The sequence below is a fragment of the Protopterus annectens genome, chromosome 5.part1, assembly GCF_019279795.1.
Source record: "Protopterus annectens isolate FY-2018-M chromosome 5.part1, PAN1.0, whole genome shotgun sequence".
NCBI lineage: Eukaryota > Metazoa > Chordata > Ceratodontiformes > Protopteridae > Protopterus > Protopterus annectens.
Window position 1 is genome coordinate 540834169 of NC_056736.1, and position 17562 is coordinate 540851730.

Consider the following 17562-nt stretch of genomic DNA (forward strand, 5'->3'; position numbering starts at 1 on the left):
AGAACTCTAAAAATTGGTAATGCTTGGCTCCCAGCCGGAAGCCTAAGTACTTTCTGGGTTGCCTGCTCATCTTTATGTGACAGTATGCATCCTGGAGGTCTAGCGAGCACATCCAGTTGTCCTTGCCCAGAAAAGGGAGAATGGACTGAACTGTGACCATCTGAAAGTTGGTACATCAAACTGACTTGTTCAAGTTGCTGACATTTGAAAAAGACAGACCCAGCAAACAAACCAGCAAAAAAACACAATCCACAGCACCATGAAGAATGAGATGTCCAACCAAAAGGTTTTTTTGCAAAAACAGCTTTAATCTTTAAAAGCATAAGTGCTTTTGTTTTTGTACACCAAAAACTTCTTCAGATGCATTTAAAAATCCAAACAGAACTTTTTAAATCTCCCTCCATGAAGTTAGAAACACACCCACAATCCATTACATCAGCCAGAAAGCTAAAGTCAGAAATTTAAAGGCATATACACACCATAACAAAGGGACTATATGCAGATACAAATAGTATCCGTTGCACTTGTCCTAAAAAGTAATAAAAAAATATTATAAATAGTTAAATAAATGAGTAAAAAATATTGCAGTAATTCTGTTAGTAACGTTCCAAAGATTTAAGTTTTAAAACTGGAGCTATACTAATCATGTCATTCAAACTCGGGTGCCTATAGGCTTCCAGCCTGATCTGCCAAATAAGCTCCCACTGTTCCAAGAAAGTTGACCATGGACCACCCCTCGGATACTACTCCACCTTCTCTAATACACTAAACTTAAAGTCATGTGTTTCACTCATCATAAGGTGCCTGTAAATGCCTTATGAACAATCCAGTCTGTCGGAGCTTAATAAAGCATACACACTAATTAGAACGCAACTCAGGGATATGTTTATTGAACAAAGTATCAGTATGAAAGACTTTAAATACCTCTTGGTTGTGGCCCCCAAGTACCCACTATGTTCGAGGTACCTAATGTGCACAAATCCATCAACAATCCACCATTAAGACCTATTGTGGATAGGAAGGACTCCATTACTATACCATTAGCACATTTAATTGACAAGAACTATAACTTTTTGTTAGAAGATGAACAACATTTATGCCAAGACTCGTGTGATTTCTTGGCTAAATTAAACAATGTAGAATTTGCAGTAAATGATTTACTAGTCACAATTGATGTATGTGACTTGTACACAGTGATACCGCATGGGGTAGCCTTGGACTCAGTACAGGATTGCCTTAGTAGGAAGGGGATCGTTCAGGATGAAATATATATATGCCTGGAAATGTTAGAAATCATTCCGTGCAACAATTTTACATATTTTGAAGGAAAGATGTACAGGCAAAAAGAAGGGGTGGCCATGGGGCCACTAGTGGGTTCTTTCCTAGCAAATGTGGTTATGTTACAATGGGAGTACCACATGATTTTCGCCAGGAATATAGGGATAGTATTAAGCTATAACTGTGTTACCTGGATGATTTGTTTATTACATGGGAGGAGGAAGAGGAACACTTGGAACAATTCTTGCAGTGCATCAATGGCAGTATGTATTTTTTGCAATTAACTCATACTAGCAACAGGAATAGAATGCCCTATTTGTATGTGATGATTGAAAAGGACTTTAAGCAGGTGGGTTACATGGCTAGAGTTTATCATAAGCCCACTAACTCTAACACACTATTATATTACACCAGTTTTCAGCCATTTAAACAAACAAAGTAGTGGTAAAAGGACAGATGGTGAGGGCGGTCTGAATGAGTACAACAGATATTGGTTTTGGCAAAGAACTGGAACTGTTGGTTAGGATGTTCAGTAGAAGGGGGTACCCAGTGGAAATGCTGCAGGAAATAAGAGGAAGTGGTGTACAAAAGGGAAATAGGGGTTTACCAACCTATCCTAACAATGGAGAATAGACAGGGTGATACTGGCATGGTAACAGGGTCATGTAATGAAAATAAATACACAAGAGCCATGGTAACCACATACAACATGGAAAGTAATAAGGTTAACTGGATTTTAACTCCACCAAGCAAAAAACAGGATAAAAACCAAGACTCCATGGCTGGAAGCAGAAACTTTTATTCACAGTGCAGTCCATTCGACTCAGCACACAATAAAAAGTAACTCATTCACTGTGGAAATACCATAATAATACCATAATAATGATGAATTAGGATATTTTTATATGTCTTTCAACATGATTTTAACAAGATTATATATTATATTCAGTTAAGTGTATTAAAATTGTGTACATTTGTTTTTAAATGGGGGAACTAATGACTGATTGAAGTCACTTTTCCATTGGGTATTTTGAAATTGCTGGTTATATTTAAAGAGCATTTCAAACATTACAAACTTGTTCTGATGAAGCCTGACATCTGTTAGGTGAAAGCGCTTAACTGGCACTGTTTTTTATTTTAACTTGTGTTGGATCGTAATTGCTGTTGCCAACTGTTTCAACCTGGCATTGGGTTGATTTGCTGCTGCTATTGGCATTTTACTATGTGCTGAGACGAACGGACTGCACTGTGAATAAAAGTTTCTGCTTCCAGCCGTGGAGTCTTGGTTTTTAAATGGATTTTAAAAAAGAACTGGAATACTTTTAGGGAAAATCATGGACTTTGGCAAATCATGGGGACTCACCCTAATGTTATTTATAGAAAGGGTCACAACTTTAAAGGCATGTTGGAAAAGAAAAAAACACAGGTGCCACTTAGGGGCAAGATGGCCAAATGCGGAATGTGCAGTACATGTAAATACATCCTAGAGGGGGACAGAATTAACCTGAGGAATCAAGATTATTCTTTAACAGGGAGATACAACTGTCAAGGCAGCAGGAATTATTTACGGAGCTAAATGTCAACACTGTGAGGCTTATTATATAGGAAAAACTGAGCAAAAGTTGCACAGCTGCATTTATGAGCATGTTTATGAAACCAGAAAGAAAAAGTTACCAATGCCCTTTACAGGCACCTTATGATGAATGAAACACATGACTTTAAGTGTAGTGTAATACAGAAGGTGGAGAAGTGTCCGAGGGGTGGTCCGTGGTCAACTTTCTTGGAACAGCGGGAGCTTATTTGGCAGATCAGGCTGGAAGACTACAGACCAGGATTTGAATGACGATTAGTATAGCTCCAGTTTTAAAACTTAAATCTTTGGAACGTTACTAACAGAATTACTGCAATATTTTTTACTCATTTATTTAACTATTTATAATATTTTTTTGATTATTTTTTAGGACAAGTGCAATAAATACTATTTGTATCTGCATATATCCTCTTGGCTACGGTGTGTATATGCCTTTAAATTTCTGACTTTAGCTTTCTGGCTGATGTAATGGATTGTGGGTGTGTTTCAAACTTCATGGAGGGAGATTTAAACACTTCTGTTTGGATTTTTAAATGTATCTGAAGAAGTTTTTGGTGTACAAAAAAGAAAGTACTTATACTTCTAAGGATTAAAGCTGGTTTTACAAAAAAAAAAAAACCTTTTGGTTGGACGTCTCACTCTCCATTGTGCTGTGGATTGTGTTTTTTGCAAGTTTCTGACATCCAAATTTGGTCACCAATTCCCTGTTTTCTTTGGCACTAAAAAGAATCTTGAGTAAGTTTCGGATTCTATCTGGTTTGGTGGGGACCTCTTGGATGACTCGCTTTTCTAGCAGCTTTTGTACTTGAAGTGATGCTTGTTCCCTCTAACTAGGTGGAACATTGGGGATTCTCTTTAAGATTGGAGGTGGAAGGGAAAAGGGTATTACATAACCTCTGGAAATAATCCTCTACACCCCAGTGTCTTTTGTTATGTCTAGCCATGCTCTTTGGTGCAGGGATAAATGACCACTGATTGCCTCTAGAGGGGGAAAACCAGGCCTCCTTTCTGGAGCTCTGGTAAGGTCTGTCAAAGAAAGAATCTCTGGACCCCTGGTTTTGCGGGCCACCTTCTGCCAAATGTGCCCTGTAAAGGACCCTGGCATTTCTCGAACCACATCTTCTGACCACCTCATTGATTCCTAGAAAAGGATCTCTGAAGGGTCAAAAAATGAACGCCCACAGCAGATAATGCCTTTCCATCCTTCTCACACCTGGATAATGTGTCATTCACTTTGGGGCCAAACAAAAGGAGCATTGACAAATGAAGGCTTGAAGGGCTCCACAAAATCACATACGCACATCCAGGCATATTGCTTGATGGAAATGCTTGAACCTGCTTCCCTTGAAAGTCCTTTGACTATGTTCAAAATGAGCCTCATGGATAAATTTGAGAGAGATTGCAGGGTAGTCAACTGAGAAAGCCATGGATGATTGGATCTCTGCAGACACAGATCCTGAGAGGGTATTTGACAGTTCCTTAATCAAATCCCTCTGCAACTTAGTAAAATGTACCAATAATTCAGCGACATTAATGCAAAGGTCACTGAGGAGTACACACTCTTCCCAAACCTGTCCATCGCCCTAGACTCCCTGTTAATGTGATGAACAGTGGAATTCTCCTTGGTAAGTTCCTTACTGGTGGATGTTGCCATGACCATGGCATCAAGAGGCACCCCTTTAGCCCAAAACTCCTTCCCCACCTACTAGATGCATGGAACAATATGTTAACTGATCTCATACTAGAAGTCCTTTTTACTTAAGAGAGTGAAGATTTTACTACCTCTTCATTGGCTAATAGGCACGTAATGTTGACAGTTAACACCTGTGAAAAGGTTTGAGACCAGATGATATGTGCACACTAGTAAAAATATAACTGAAAACTCGAACTATAATTCTTTTTAGTGACTTTGTTGTGCAGTTTAATCTTCTAGTACTCAACATACTATGTTCTTAAGTTTTATACATATTTATTTTAAGTTCTATGAACTTAGCAAGTTTGATATTCCAGTAGAGAGGTTTTGTGCAGCTCTTTTTGCCAGCATACTTAGAAGTTTAAGTCTTGTCTAAACTCAAAAAACAGATTTTTTAAGAAGTTAAGCCAGGCCTCTTGTCACTCAGTTAACTGACAAAATTATGTTTTAACACATCTGATTCCCAGAGTTCACAGTTATATACTGCCTTCTTAGGGGCAGGTGGCCTTTCTAACCACCATACAACAAAATCTAGCCCTACATAACCTGAATTTTCTAGAGGGTCTTTAAAGAAATGTCAGAGACACTGCCAGTAAAATTAGACAAAATTAAATTGAGTGCAATGTGACCCCTGAGGGGAAATGTAACCACTTGAAAAAAATATTCAAAATCACTAAATCACTAAATTTTACTTTTAAATATAATAATCCAGTATTATTTTGACACTATATCTGAAAATAACTGACCCCCACCCCATCAGAACTGTAGGGCAGTACTTAAATGTTTCCGTATAAAAGTCTTTTAAATGTATTTCAGTTTGATGACCTGGGAAGTTTACTGGGCCAAAAAGAGCCCATTTTCAGTGGAGGCCCAAGGAGAAAAGCTCCAAGCAAAAATTGATACAGTATTTACATGTTGCAAGATGCACATAATTATTGTGAAATATACAGTATGTAAAATATACAACATATAGTTATTGAACATAGTAAGTTAAGTATACATTGAGAGTTGCAAAAAAGCATACAAGTATTGCACAGTAGTATATCATAGGTAGTGGACCTTCTTACACATTGAGCATGGAGATATAAGCATACATGTACTGGAAAACAGTAGTACATCAATGATAGGGAGTGGATTCCATAGTGGGAGTATGGGATATAAGTTATAAATATAGTAGAGAGGAGAAAGAGAGAGGGTAGAGGGGTGCTTAAGTTGGAGCGTGACAAGGGCATTCCCATTTAGATGATAAATGGGAGAATAGATGAGATTTGAAATTATTATGGTTAGATAGATTGCGTAGCATGGAGGGAAGAGTGTTCCACTGTTTTGCTACAGAGTAGTAGTTGGCCAGGGGAGCGTGAGGGTTTGTAAACTTGTAGGAGATTTTGATTTTCGGATCAGAGGGAGCGGTTTAGTATGTAAGGTTTTAAGGATATAGCAAGAGAGGGACAGTTTGCAGGTTTGAAGATGAGCTTGTGGGGCAGTGGTGAGTTGGAGATATCTCAGGTAGTTGGGAAGTTCGAGCAATTTGAGGGAGCAGCAGTGATGGGATGAGTTTTTTGCTTTAGTTGCAAATCTACATATTTTGTAGTAACAGGATTCGAGTTTGGATCGTAGGCCAAGTTGGAGACTGGTGAACAGGGGAGCACCATACATAAGAGAGGGGAGAAGGAAGGAAGGTGGATGCTAGAGTTTACCAGGTAGAGGGACTGAGGTAGAGGTTGTGTCTGTAGAGGAGACCGATTTTTTGATGTTTTTTTTTTGATTGAGGAGTATATGCGGGTGTCAAATTTTAGGTCTTCATCAATGATGATGCCTAGTAGCTTGGTAGAGGGAATGATTTCTAGGGTGGTGTTTTTCTGGCTAAGTATGGAGAATGAATGTTTGTTGATATTCGAGTTTCTGGAAGGAGTAAAAATCATTAGATTTGTTCTATTAGCGTTTAGAGCTAGGTGGCTGGATTGCATCCAGGTTTCTGTTTTGGAGAAGGCTAGTTGGGTTTTTAATAGCAGTTTGGAGGGGCAGGAGGATGAGCAGATGATGGCTGAGTCATCTACGTACTGGATAACTGAGGATTCGGGAATGGAGTGGTAGAAGTTGTTGATGAATATGTTAAAGAGTAGAGGACCCAGAACGGAACCTTTGGGAACACCGGTGGGTGTAGGTAGGAAGGGAGAGGTTGATGTTTTCCACTGGACAACTTGTTGGTGTTTGGAGAGGTAGCTGGAAAACCAGGCTATGGTGGTGGCAGAGAGATGTAGGGTGGAGAATTGGGATAGGAGTAAGGTGTGGGAGATGGTGTCAAATGCCTGGGAGACATCTAAAAATAATGTAGATACGAATTTGCCACGGTCGCATGCTGGGTTGATGATTTCAAGAAAGGAAAGAAGGGAAGACATGGTACTGTGACCAGGGTGGAAGCTGTGTTGAGTAGGGGAGAGGAGGTTGTTTAGGGTTAGGTAGGGTATGAGTTGTGCATGGATAGGTTTTTCTAGTATTTAAGAGGAGAGAGTATAGCAATGGATCTGAAATTGGTGGTGTCTGTGTTTTTACCGCTTTTGTGGAATGGGATGATGTAAGCATGGCACCAGATTTTAGGGATGTAGGATTCATGTATGGATCTACTTATAATAATAGAGATGGGGTTGGCTATGCTTTATGCAGATAGTTTGAGGAAGGTAGAAGGTAAACTGTCAGGTGCATTGTGACAGGGTCTTAGTTTGAGGAGAAGGGTTTTTATTGTACTTGTGGGGATGGGTGAGAGGCTGAAGGGGGAGGTGGGTGGTTGGGGGGGCAAGATGGAAAGGGGTTGGGGGGTGAGGGAAAGAGTTGGACAGTTTTGCAATACAATCTATGAAGAATGAGTTAAATTGGGTGGCAGTTTCTACGTCCGTGAGGTTGGGGTTCAGGCAGGGGTTATCTTTGTTACCGGAGTGGAGAATGGAGTCCCAGAACTTTTTAGGGTTGGATGAGTGCATGGACTGGAGTTTGTATTAGTAGGCTTTGTGGTCTTTTGTTATTAGTTTTTTGTGGAGTTCCAAAGTTGCCTAAATTCTAGGAGAGAGTTGATTTTTTTTGTTTTTAATATTGTTTCCATTTTTTGTCATGCTGGTGCATAGCAAGTTTAGTTTCTTTTGATAGCCAGGGACAGGGATTGGTTTTGATGCATTTGGTCCTTAAGGGGGCTTGCTGGTTTAGAAGGGTGAGGAATTATTTGTTGAAATAAGATACAGTACTATCTAGTGGAAGTATTTTTAGAGGGTCCAGTTAGTATGCTTTAGACATTCTGAGAAAGTTTGAGGGTTGAAAGAGGAGAGGTTGCGGGTTTGAGAGTAGTGGTGTTTTTGTAGAGCAGAGGGGAGATGATTGGCGAAGGCTGGTAAGTGGTCCCTGAGAGGGTCTGGTACTATTCTGGAATTAGAGCTAAGGTCAGGATAAGTTGTCAGGATCCAATCTATGATGGTAACAGAGGTACCATCTTTATTTGGTCTGGTTGGAGAATTTATAAGTTGGGAGAAACTGTACAGACTGATTGTGAGGGAAGGGGTTTCAGAGGTAATAGAGGCCCAGTTAATGTTCATGTCACCGAGAATATAGGTTTCATTTCTTATGTTGGAGGAGAGGATGTCTTCAAGTGTCTTGATGTTATTGCCTGGAGGAATATACATGGCCCCGATGCATATGGACTTGTAGTTTATTTTTAATAGTCCTACTGCAATTTCAGTGTTGGCAAAGGTTAGGATATGGTTGGTGTAAAGAGTCAAGGTATGGGAGGAGGAGTAGATAATAGCTACTCCACCTCCTTTTCTGTGAGTTCTGTCATTGTAAAGGATTTGGTAACCTGGTGGGGGAATTTCGTTATCTTTAATGGAGAATTTAAGCCAGGTCTCAGAAATGGCAGTTATGTTGGGGTGGTTATGGGAGGGCCAGGCATGGAGGTTTGGGATTTTGTTTCTAAGACTTTGTGCATTAAATGTAGTGAAGCAAATCGACTTAAGTTTTTGGGGTTGAGTGGTGTGGTTTGTGAGTTTAGTGCTGGGATTGGGTGGATGTTGCCGGACAGTGAGAGAGATATATGGTGGAGGATTTGTGTGATGTGGTATAATGGCGAGAAGGAGTTTGGGTTATGTAGGGGGAGAGCTTTTCTGGTATGACTATTAAGATTTGAGTACAAGGCATGTGGAGTGGGGAGTAGTATGGGTTTGAATAGATAGGTTGGGTTGGAAGAAAAAATTTCAGGAGAAATGAGTGTGTAAGCTGGGGTGGGAGATTGGTGGTCTGTGCAAGTGGCATGTAAGTGAGAAATATGGTGTGTGTTAGGTAGATATGTACGATAGGTAAGACAGATGAGGGAGATTAGTAGGCTAGCTGGTATTATAGTGAGTGATGAGATGGAGGGTACTGTGTTTGAGCGGGGTGAAGTATTAATGCGGTTGGAAGTGGGTGGGCTATGATAGGAGATTATGTGCGATTGGAAGAGGGTGGGGGAGGAATTTGGGTGCCTATAAATGTGCAGCTAGTGGCGGTGTGTGGGAAATGGGGCAGGGTAGGGTAGGGGAGCGGAGTGAGCCCGAAGGGCGAACGGAGCAGGATGAGCCGAAAGAAGTGAAAGTCCCACGAAAAACAGTCAGTGAGTTGGCCCCTTGGAAATGGAAGAGTGCAACAGCTAGAAGCTTGGTAAGTGAATTCTCTTCGGTGGAGTAAGAGAAATCTGTCCTGGAAAGAGAAGAAAGAAAAACAAAATATAAAAATGCAAGGACGAGGGGTGCAATTAGATAGGGCTACAATATGGGGTATGGCTATCTATTGTGTGTAAATGCTGCCACCTCATGGTGAAATATAATAGGAGTTTAATTATTCTGTAAGAAGCGGTCAAGGTAGAAAAATAAAATCGGAGAGGGAGGGAAGGAGGGCAGTAGGCTGCTATCGTGTATGCCGTGGGTACATAACCACTAAAACACTAATCAGATAACATATAAACTAGTAGATATTTATACATACACGCTGGATCCTTTTGGAGGGGAGAGCACACTTTAAAACTGTTTTACTTTAAATCCTGTTCTACATTCAGGACCACTTAAAAGATCAAAGTCTGATCAGTTTTGCGAAGCCTGTAAGTTCAAGTATCATAGTCTCAAATTCTTAATCAACAACCTATAAGTTCATGTACCACAGCATCAGATTCCTGAATGATACAACTTATGCTAACAGTGAACAAGATATGAAAAAATACAGCCATTCTACTCCAGACCCGGCTGAGGAAGAATAAACACATTTAAACTTACAATACCCTGGGAATATGATTTCAGAAAAATGCCGTGTTTCTGTGATGATCAACACATCATACTTATTAGCATTTGCAGTCACTCTAAGTTTATCACTGTTCATGTTTAGACTTCATAAACCTTTATAAAGTTATAGGATTTGTGTACTTAGAATCTGTGTAATGGCAATTAGTCAATATCAACAAGAGTTTACATGTCCACATACTCTGCTAGAAACAATACTGCCTCTTACTGTAACATAAATATGTCTGTCAAGGAAAAAGAAAGATGGGTCACATTCGGCCTTTTCTCAATGAGCTATAATCCTGATCCCCATTGTCTGGAGGAAATACTGATTAGCAATATACAACTTTAAGTAAAAACACTTAAAATGTTTTGCCACCTTTTTACCACTTAATAGTGATCAGCTCCCAAATCGTGCAAGGCCATACTTGATAATTTGGGTGTACCCATCATTACTTGGATATTTACTTGGCAAGAAATATCAATATCTTTATTTTGTGAAATTATAATCAGCCAGCCTTGGAGAAGGGATAATTTCACTTCAGTCACATTTTCCAGACATTTTTATAAAGTAGCTCCTATTGTTCTAGTCATGTGATTCAAGGAAGCAATTAGGTCATTGGTGTCAATGCAAATGATGATTAAATCATGGATTAGATCTGCTGTTAACAGCATATTCAGTATAGGTGGGACAGAAAAAGGACACTGTTAGACCCCCAAGACTATAACCATTACCACCTACCAGCCTACCAGCAATCAATTTATCAGATGTCACATTCCTGACAGCCAGCAGTCTGGTCAGCAATTGCCTACAACTGTGACTGAAAAAGAAATATTAAATGTGACAAAATCTTTTCAACTGAATAAGAAAAACAGCTTTTTTGCATATTTAATGTGCATAGTAGTGGCAACGAATGCAGATAATTCAATAACAAGATTAAATTACAGCTAAACAAAAGCACTGTGTATGCATGACTTTCAAGAGCTAGTAGCCTAAATGGAGCTAGGCAGCCCACACAACTAGCACTGCAGATGCGATTAACAACACAGTGTCATCAATGCTACTGGCATTAATGAGAAAGAACAGAGGTACATCTTGTATGTTGTCTACCAATTCTTCCGGGACTGTGTCCTCATGAATAGGAAAAGAGTCTCACTGAGGCTGAAATAACTGGTCAGTCACATGATTATGGGGACAGTAACAACCTTTTTACTGTAACTCATTTATTATCGCTCATCATCTGTGCCCCCTAGTTGTAGACATTTTTGCAGATCATTCCTTGTTCAGCATTCCATTACCAAAAGCAAAGACATCACTGCATCTCCATACTGGACGAATTAGACACATTTTACTTGTCAGTATTACTAATTTATTTATTTTTATTTATTTATTTTACATTTGTTGACCGGGATAGTCCGACTGGATACATGTCCATTTTCAGTGGAGGCCTGGGGAAAAAAGCTCCACTTATTGTATAAAAACAATTATAAAAACAGAGGAAAAGCATACAATACTTCTCAAAGATTAACAAGGTAGAAACAGGCAAAGCTGTCAATTATACAATAACTCATTTGAAACGTAGGATGGTTAGTTTGCTAATAAGTAGCTGAGTTAAGAAACACCGATTGTAGGGTTGGGTTAGTCAGGGTTTAAGCAAGGGCACAGCCAGTGTGATTTAAAGTATTTTTTGAGGCTTTTTTAAATAGGGGTAATGAAGATTCCTGGGTAAGGTCTGCAGGAAGTAGGTTCCAAGTTTTATCAACAAAGTTGGCAAATAGAGAATCCCCAGCAGAGTTACTGGATTTTAGGGTTAGGACCAATAGTTTATTTGATGATCGTAATGCCCTGAGAGCACTATGAAGGCTGATAATGTTTTTGAGGGCTGGGGTATTTTCAGGTTGGTTGAGTACTTTGTGCACTACTATAAGCTGGTTGAACTGCAGAAGGGTAGGAAATTCTAGATAGTCAAGTAGTTTTAAGTTGTCACAGTAGTGAGTCTTATATGCCATACCAGTAGCAAATCTAGCTATGTGGTTGTACCAGGAGGATAGTTTGTTGAAGTCAGTTTTGGAAAGGTTGGTAAATACTTGAGAGGTATAATGAAAGCATAAAGAACTGTTGCCATCACTGATTTGGACATTTACTTAGCAAGCAATATCATTAAACTATGCACTGTCCTGCACACATGACTATACGTTCAGTAGAAGTATTCAAAAATACACCCAGACTATACATTTCCCTGTACATGTTATTAAATTAACTAGATATGTGAAATCACAGAATTGAAGGTTATTAACAGACTGTGCATGTTGAGAACCAGGCTGCCTAGATGTAACTGCATTTTTGAATGCAGGATAGTGGCCTTTGTAAACTAATGATGTTGATTTCCTTAGTCAAGTTAGTCATTGAGGACTCTAAATCTTCAACATTGTTGCATTGTCAACAAATTGTTGCATCTGCATTAACGACCTTTCCCTTCACCCAGCAAAAGGGAAATACATAACTGTGCAAATCTATCCACAACAGCCGCACGCCCTGATGTGAGAGCTTCCAACAGTAGCTCCAAGTCCCCCTGACATCCTCCTGAACAGTCCCATACCTGTACTGTTACCAAAGTGCTCCAGGAAACATAAAATCTAAGTCGGGAAACATCCCTAAGCCGACAGAGCTAATAACCTGGAAAAGAGATCTGTATGTTATACCCCTATACCTTTATACTTAATATTAACTGAAATACTGGTTGTAGCACTGTTATTTAGCTAACAGAAACTGCCTAAACTAGTAAAAGCTGCAGTTTGTTATATTTTACTGTTAGAAAGTTGCCTCACACAGGACAGCAGCTGTTGTGCATTCCGTCCGTTTTCTGATCTAATTTAGGCTCTCCCAGGATCCACCAATTTAAAATAAAGGCATTAACTTAAAATAGATAATTTTCCTCTCTGGACCCAGCTAACCTTAAGGGTCTGTATGTTTTTATAACAGTACTTTGAATTACAAACTTGGAATTGTTTCTTCTACCGGAGCACAATCTCACTGATTGTTCCTTGAGGCCCAGGTTCTACTTGCCACCAGGTGATAACACCCAAAGCTAAAAAACATCCTACTTTGGTGTAGATACAACCTACCCCAGAAGACACTCATAATGGGTGATCTCAATATGGATTAGTCAGATAGCAATTCTCCAAAGCCCAAAAACTGTATTAACTTACATAACTTCTCGCAACTCATCCAATCACCAACCAAAATTTACAAATCCACCAACAATCATTCCACTTTAGACTGGATGCTAACAAACAGGCCTGCCCTTTACCCCCACTCAAGTCTGCCAGATAGCCTCAGTGACCACTATCCCACTTATTTAGTCAGAAAAAGAACAAACCCAACTAAACAACCTATTCTCCTACAAATATGAAATAAAAAACAACTCAACCCCAACAAACTTGCAGAAATATTAAAACAGCTTCCACTACAAGAAGCCATTAATTACTTCAACACTACCTTCCTCTCCATTCTAAACTCTCAAGCACGCATTAGATACATACGTGTTAAGTCTAACTATTCCCCTTGGCTAAGAAAAGAACCACTAAACCTTCTCAAACTTAGAGATATGGCTTGGTCTGCCTGGAAATCAAATAAGTCCCAACTCACACGGCAAACTTATCAGGAACTTACAAACAAAGCTAAGAAACAAATTAAAATAGATAAAGTCAAATACTATATCAAATTACAAGCCAGGCACCACAAAAATTAAACAATATCTTTCTACCAGGGAAAACAGGAACACCCCCTCTCACCACTAATTTAATAAATATCTTACAGAAACCATACAAGAACTATCCAAAACTCAAACTCTCTCAACAACTAAACCACCAATCCCCACAACAAACATCTCACCACTATTCTCTCTCCAACCAGTAGCAACTGACATTATCAAAAGACTGCTGAAAACATTAAAACTCACCAAACTGATGGTCTACCTGCTGAATACTTACAGATAACAATAGATGGTATAGCGTACCCCATTTCATTACTAATCACTAGAGCCATAGCTGAACACCAGGTCCCTCCAGCCTGGAAAACCTCATATAGCATTTCCCTACACAAAGGCGGCCCATCAACTGAACTAAATAACTATACACCAATTGCAATAATGTCTCCACTATCAAAAATTCTTGAAAGAGTAGTTCATAAGCAGGTTACTGACTACCTTCTTACTAACAATCTCCTAACTAATACCAAACATGGATTTAGGCCATACCATAGCAAACCACTGCACTAATGTCTTTCACTAACACTGTCAACTTCCACAGGACCAATAATAACTATGTCTCTTCTATCTTCCTAGACCTGTCAAAAGCCTTTGACATGGTCTCTCATACTAACATATTAAATACCCTCACTGACCTTCATTTCTCAAACTCCACACTTGCATGGTTCCAAGATTACCTCACATGACAGCAACAAGCAGTCTCTTGGCAAGAAACTATCACCCTTACTACCAGTCACTCTTGGAGTGCCTCAATGTTCTATCTTAGACCCACTTCTATTCTCTGTATTTACAGCAAATTCCATCTAGCAACCACTCGTGCATCACTCATCCAATATGAGATGACTCTACAGTGATCTGCTCTGCACCCTCTCTATTGGATCTTCAGACTCTAACTCAAAAAACCTTTCATGAAGTAGAGTCCTGGCTCATAAATGCTAACCTAATCTTAAACCTTAAAAAAAACAAACTAATGGTTTTCCACCCTATTAACAAAACTGCTCCCCCCTCTAGCACCTTCTTCATCTTCTCAACTAACAATACCATCATCACCCCATCACCACACACTAAACTGTTAGGAGTAGAAATTGACTGCAAACTTAAATTTGATATTCACATTTCCCAAACAGTGAAAAAGATGCATAAAAAACTAGGTACTCTATACAGGAATAAACACTACTTTACCAGAAATACCAGCTATTCCCCAAACACATTTAATCTCCACCTTATTGTATGCAGCCCCCGTTCTCACTAATCTCAAGAAATCTGAACTAGAAAAAGTTGAATCCTGCTATAATAAAACTGCAAGATATGGCACAAATTCACCAACTAGATCACACCACTGCCTCGCACTCACGCAATTCAACTGGCTAGAACTCTCCCATCTTCTACACTATACACAATTGACAATGGCCCACAAAATCCACTCAGATTCAGAAAAAATATCTTTACAAACCCTTCTTCAACCTTATGTTACCAATAGACCACTATGCTCCATCAACAAACAAAAAATAAAAACCTACTTATCCAGAAACCAAGCAGGGGATCCCCTATTTGCTAACTACATAGGTAAAATCTGGAATGAATTGCCAGTAAACATTACCTCCATAGCATCCTTACCTCTATTTAAAACTAGCCTAAAACAACACTTCCTTAGCAAGTTGCTCTGCCCATGCTCCGCCCCCGATTGATGGATAGCAACTCAGTCTCAACGGTCTCCTCTACAATTTTTACTGGCTAATTAAACACACAGAAACTATGATTGTTTTTAACATCATAATATAACCTACCTTCTAATCACCTACTTTTATTCATCGATGCCTAAATGCTACTGACGTACACTATGGGATCTTACTTATACTGCAATCTTTTCACTCTCTCACTATCTACATCTTCTCATGCCTGCATAAAATTCCTCTAATGTACTATTGGACTGTATAATTCTTGTGAGCATAGCACACTGTATACCAATGTACTATATACTACTGTTTCTTGTCCTTTATTGATGTCTATACGTCACATTTAAGTTATGTAATGCAACTACTGTCAATTGGACTTTGACGCATCTTACTTCCATTTTTTATGTTACTCATGTACTAACGAGAGCTTTTCTCCCCGGGCCTCCACTGAAAAAGGACATGTGTCCAGTCAGACTTTCGCGGTAAACAAATGTAAAATAAATAAATAAATAGAATAAATTATGAGACTTCCACAACAGTCTGTTGCACTACTAATGATTTTGAATTACAACAGTGTTTGAATTTTATAAATGTTGCTGATAGCAAACTACTTCCGTGTACAGAAACTCAAGTTATAAATGTACACAATTATTAAAATTTAGATTTGCAACAAAGCTGAACCTGATGAAATAAGTCCAGTAAACATGTTTTAGCTACTTCACAAAGAATACAGTATCACCTTTTACATCAAACTTCAAACTAAGGGAAAAACATAATATATAGAGATAGCAAAACTTAAATATTACGCATATGTTTGGTTGGTAGCATTCAGCATCTTTTTAATTGCTGTACTTACATTTGATTATGTAAGGAATAAGCAACCCCTCTGATTCAACCTCACATAGCTGACCACAAAGCATCAACAACGTAATGGTCAACCTAATGTAAAATATTGACAAACAAGGATGCAAATGCAAGTACAATGGCCTTGCATTTGTAATCACTAAAACAAAAACACAAATACAATGTCCCTATCAGGGGCTTCATCCCACATATCTCCTGCATCCCCTTCTATGTCTACTGTCATTCAACTTCTAAGAAAGGGTAACTACTAATAGAAAATGGTTGGCATAACAGTTAAGATGTTTACCTTATAACCACAAGGTGCAGAGCTTGATTCTCACTTGGGATAATTGGCTAGGCTTGAAATGGCCCACAAGGGCAGTTAGCCTAGTACTAATCTATGAATCTATGAAAACAAGTCATCACCACATGCATGTCTACAGAAACGAGTCGATCAAAAGTGAAACTCCACAGTCAATGAAATGCCATGCTGACAGTCATTATGGCACCTCTTTTTAATTGCTCTATTCACATTTAAATGCTTGAAACTACAGTTAAATTTTGTTAACATTTTGCTTTCTGTCCTGCTTTGTCACGCATGTTATGCTGCAGACACATTTGTGACCCACTCCCAATGGCTGTTTGCTCCTGGCTGCTTTTAATGTTGCAGATCTTCTGAGTCCACTAGCACCCCCACACACACACACACATGAAGGCAAAGATTAAAAAAAAAATTGCAAGGAGGGAGGAAACATCACAGATAACAGAGGGTACTACACCATCCCCTGTTTCTACGGGAGAAAAAAAAACAAAATGAGATAAATAAAAAAACAAATCAGCACTTCTGCAGTCTGCCTGCAACTGGCTCCTACACTTCTGCCAGTTTATACCACTCATAATAAGTGCCACACTGCTTAGCTAAGCAAGTAATTTTTGTATTCTTTGATTGAAATCCTTCTGGAATACAGTTAGAAGGCAACTGTGGCAAATTATCTATGTTTCTATGCAGCTTCTGAGGAATAGCAGGGACTACACTACATGCACTGCAAGCCCGCACTGTTTCTTTTTTGTCCCTACGAGAAGATGGTCAGAGCAGAAATGTAATTCTTTTCATGTTAGTTTTCATTCCATTTATCCTGAACAAAGACATGCCTGCATTCTTTTCAAGACACAGTGCATTTTTGTCATATGCATGTTACGATGACAGAGTTAAAAATGCTTATAAAATTACAATTTCTACATAGTGCTGTTCAGAAACAACAAACCCACAAACTGGGGATTCCTATACAGAATGGTTATAAAATGGAAACAAGCAAAATATTATGAATAGATAATTGCCTGATTGAGAAAACAGATAAAACCCACTCACACATACAGCAAACAGCTTAAACAAAGCATGACACTCCGGATAGAATGCCACTGA

At 39.0% G+C, this 17562-nt stretch overlaps 1 protein-coding gene across 5 annotated transcripts in view; it reads right to left on the reverse strand.

Annotated features, from left to right (window-relative positions):
* Positions 1-17562, reverse strand: part of FNDC3A (fibronectin type III domain containing 3A) — a 3267883-nt gene that overhangs the window by 82614 nt on the left and 3167707 nt on the right. The window lies entirely within an intron of this gene.